Source organism: Patiria miniata, unplaced genomic scaffold (assembly GCF_015706575.1).
Source record: "Patiria miniata isolate m_02_andy unplaced genomic scaffold, ASM1570657v1 HiC_scaffold_10, whole genome shotgun sequence".
NCBI lineage: Eukaryota > Metazoa > Echinodermata > Asteroidea > Valvatida > Asterinidae > Patiria > Patiria miniata.
The window spans coordinates 12991053-12995580 of NW_024037048.1; the positions used below are offsets into that span (position 1 = coordinate 12991053).

General features: G+C 42.2%; 1 long non-coding RNA gene across 2 annotated transcripts; it reads left to right on the forward strand.

Moving 5' to 3' along the window:
- Positions 1-2393: 2393 nt before the first annotated feature.
- LOC119733832 lies at positions 2394-4137 on the forward strand. Of its 2 annotated transcripts, none has more exons than XR_005271984.1 (3): positions 2394-2437; positions 2804-2887; positions 4098-4137. It is a non-coding gene; the product is annotated as an uncharacterized LOC119733832 (long non-coding RNA). The 2 variants fall into 2 exon arrangements; XR_005271985.1 differs by having other exon boundaries at positions 2423-2461.
- The last annotated feature ends 391 nt before the right edge of the window (positions 4138-4528 follow it).

The window sequence follows — 4528 nt, forward strand, 5'->3', positions numbered from 1 at the left end:
TTGAGAATCAGTGAACGAGGATTCAGCTAGACTTGCCAAGCGCAGCCGGTGCTCGGCACTCGACAAGACCGTTATCTTGTCGCGCATTCTCGAGAATGTGCGATCAATCTGGAAGAGTTATTTTTTGCCAAGATTGAGCAAGGATCCAGTTGCACATTCTCAAGAATGTGCATGCCCATTCTCGAGAATGCGTGATTTTCAAGAATGGGCACAACATGGACTAATTACTTTTCAAAATTTCAACTTCCTTTCGGCGTACTGTGAAAGATTCCATATCTAGTCTGGACATTACTCATTTAGGAGTAATTGCAGAATACCCGCCACTCGGAAATAAACCCCTAAATTCTCTGGCTACGACGAGGTTGGAATCACTGGAATTAGTGGAAAAGAAACAGTTCAAGTACCCTGGCCTGCCAGCTACGCGGATACTGGGGGTCCATTATTTGAGAACGAAGCAAACACAAAAGGAATGGGATAAGTTGCTGAAAAAATTCTAAGTCCAAACCAACCACCCGTTGGCGCTACAAGGCTACGGACATGACGGAGGTGGGAGTGGAGTCCCAATTATCATGATTATGCTTGAGAACGAAGCAACACAAAAGGAATGGGAGTTGCTGAAAAATTCTAAGTCCAAACCAACTACATGTACCCAGTTGCCGGCTACGCGGATACGGAGTGGAGTGCAGTGGGGACCATGACGCATAGTACATGCAAGTAGCGCTGAGGAGGTTTATTGAGGTCAACCAGCCGTGACCTCGTAGCCGGCTACGAGGTGGACCGTGGATAGATCGAGTGGCGGGGTATTCTGCAATTGTGCCCTCATTTCTCCCTTCATTTCTCTCCATTCCGGTTTAAAATGTCCAAAAATATTGATTTAGCAGGGAAATTTAAATTTACCAATGAATTAGTCCGAGTAACTTGGACCAAAGTTATCGCCTTTTTAGCATTCGGACTAGTCCGAGTAACTTGGACCCAACTTAACGCCTTTTTTAACATTTGGACATGGTCTGGTGATAGTAAGGTCCAAGCTTATAGTGCGAGCTGGACAACATCATCCTGTCACTGTCATTATGATTTTCGGTTCGCTCGGAGCGTGCCGCGGGGGGTACGGTACAAATAGGCATACCAAAAGCAAGGGCGCCACCACATAAAAACGTCGGAAAAATCGCCATTCCCAGCGGTAATTTCCAGCTTCAAAAATTATTTCTCACTAGAAAAAAAGTTACAACATATAACAGAGTAGATCTACGTACAAAATTCTCAGTGTTCCACACTTTAAAACAGGTCCGATCTTAATCTGATGTCGATATGAAACAAAAACAACGACCGAAAATGAACGAAAACGCAAAAATTGACTTTCAAATTTGCCGGCCAAAATGGTCCACTTAAAAGGGATAATATGTCCAAAAATGTCGGATTTATAGCAGGGAAAGTTGCTACCATGGCATGCCTACTGAGAAAACATGTCAAAGGACATTTCCTAGTCTTTGTTGGTCAGTGACGTACGTCTGAGGTATGGGAGTCTTTCCGGAGTATTTTTGAATGCTTTGCATACATTGTTGGGTAAGACCTCTTTTATAGCTCCATGATTGTATAGTCATATAGTCAGCAGGGCCAGGGCCTATTGTTTTTAGTTCACCGCACCTACCCCAATTAAGAACCCAGTATCAATGCACACATATAGTGGTGTTCCCTAACGTGGCGCACTGCGACGTTTCTCCTGACTTTCCTCATGCACGGTTGCCAAACTTCTTTGTTGATAAACTTCGAATTCATTCAGTTATTACTGGTACTTTTTCAGTAGTGTTTGCCATTTTAACTTCTGACAATTTCACTGTAATACAATTTTGAGCAAAATTTATAAACGGTGGCGTCCGGAAATTGGCCAAAAATCAGCTTAGTGTTCCCTAACACAGCGCACTTGCGTAAATCTTGGAAAATTCCAGGTTAACACTAAAAAAGTTATTTAAAGTTAGCAAATTCTAAATTAATAAATAAAAATATCTCTACTTTACCCAACTAGAAGAATGTAAGAAAATTATTTTCTTATTTTTGGGTGAGTATATCAGTGGTGAGTTGAAGGTAAATTGTTTCCCGATGATAATTTGAGTTAGAAATGTGATTCGGGTTTGTAACTTCAGGGTTGCCCTTCAGGAAAATCAAGTTTGGATTGATTTGGGGGTCAAAAGGTCAAAGGTCAATGTCATTGGTCAAGGTCTAGGTCATTCCATTGACCAGTGTAACTATTCTACTACATGTACTTGTAATTTTGCACCTTATATCAACAAACTCAGGCCGAGGGGTTTCAACAGCACCGTTATATTTTTTTAGGAAAGTTGCAGTAATGTTTATTGATTCATTTTATTTCATCAACAGCTTTGAAAATGGAGTTGAGGCCAGACAGACAGGGGGCATAGGACTGCATATTTGCTCTCAGGTCATTTTATCTAATGCATTTAATGTTAGACACTATTCGTTTTTGAACTTTTCTCCAAAAACCTGAAATATTTATTGCCAATCGCCCTCTAATATTTTAAGGACCAATTTTTTTTTGAATTATTCTTGACCATTTATTTGGTGAACAATTTTGACCATGTCTGACTTGAGGCGTTTGCATGTTGATATTAGTGCTCAGGCATCAAATTACGTCAGGAATCGACCACTAGTCTCGCCCCAACTTGCTCATAGTTGTTTCTGTGGCATGGTTTAGCTGTATTTGTCCTTTTTTGGGGAAAAAAGTAGTGCAGGTGGGAAAATTATCAGAAAAAACTAAGATGACATTTTTGTGTGTTTACGTTTCTAGAGTTACTTCTACAAGGACGATAGGTTCAACTACAACTATGCGCAGGCCAAAGCCACAGCAGGCAACTACAAGGAAGCAGAGGAGGTAGGTTGGACTCCCGGACCCAATTTTGGTTGTTGCGCCCTCAATAGTTGGCCAGTCATGGCGCAGTGACTCGTCATGGTGCCTGAACTAGTCATGGTGCCTTTCATTTGCAAACATCAAACACCAAAACTACCAAGTTATTATGAAATACCTGACTGTTAGGGAGTAATAGTCTCAAGCATCCTGTGAAATCACGGCACCTGGTGTGCTGTCATTTCAAGAAAAGTGAAATTTTGTATCAATTTCCACCGATGGTCGGCCCTGTTTGAGAGAGAAGCCTGACTTTCTGTCTGTTCTCATCCATATACTGTTGCCGTATACCTAGATGTAGAACAAAAAGATATTCCAATAGCTTATTTTCCCACGTGCTGCATCTCTTTGGAATTCCTTGCCTGGTGCTTATTTCCCTCCAACCTATGATCTGTCCTGATTCAAGAGGAGTGTGGAGAGCTGTGGCCTCGTGGTTAAGGGCGTTGGATTCGTGGTCTGCGGTAAAGCTGCAGGTTGTGGGTTCGAGTCCAGCCTGGGGTCATGGTGCGTGTGCCCTTGGGCAAGGCACTTTGTCACTCATTGCTTCTCCCCACCCAGGAGTAATAGGCTCTCAGCTTTGGTCCAAAAAATTGGGCCACCGGTACCAGACGATTGAAAAGAGCAATGCTCATAGCGATTTTGTGAAAGGCACATCTAGAGTTGGAGAATGTGTGATAGCTTTGCAGTGTGAGTGGTGGCAGTGTTATCACTTTTGATTTGTGTTTTCAAAATTGCCGTCAATATGCTTGAACCGGATAATTGTATGTTGTAACAAGCATGTTTTAGCCACCATTTAAAAAGAAAAAAGGGATAGCACCCAAAAAGCTGCCACCGCTGCAATGCTGTCACATATTTTCTGACTAGAGGGGTGCATACCTTGCCAAAAATCACAATGAGCATTATTGCCCTCATTTGATACTGACCAAACCCCCACACTGATGGCTTATAAGTGGGTGCCTATGAGGGCAGAGATGGTGTGGTTGATTTAGCTGCTTTGCTCCGACTTGTAGCCCTGTATATCTGGAGTGGCTTTTAGCCTTGTTCAGGGCAAATAGGCATAAAAAAAACAAGTCTAAAACCCAGATGGGGATCTTTCTGTGCCTCCTAGACCACTGTTTGGTGGGGAACACTTGGTTTTACCGCTTTAATTGGAGTGGGTTTCGTTTTTCTTGTTTTCCAGATTTTTGTGCTCATTCAGAGTGAGAAGATCAAGAATGACTACACGTGTCTCTGGTTGGCAAGATGCTGTGAGTATTACCGTCAATTGTGAATGACGTTTCCTCTTCCAACTTCCAAGTTGCTAATATGGGAATGAATCCACCTGTTAAGCCTCAACTCATAATGTATTGACCACTCACAATTGAGACTGCACAACCAAATGTCCAACTAAAGTCACGACACGTCGCGTGCATGCATTTCATGTACTGCTGGAAAATCCAGAGTGGCATTAGGGAGATGCACATGTTGCCCATGTGTGAGGTAGACTGAAGGGTCTCTAACAATGACATAACCAGCATGCAATCATCGCCCTGATTGTATATTAAGGATGTGACTTTGCGTTTCATTTTGTAAACGTTAAGCAAATATTTTAAGAACTGTTTTAAACGTTTA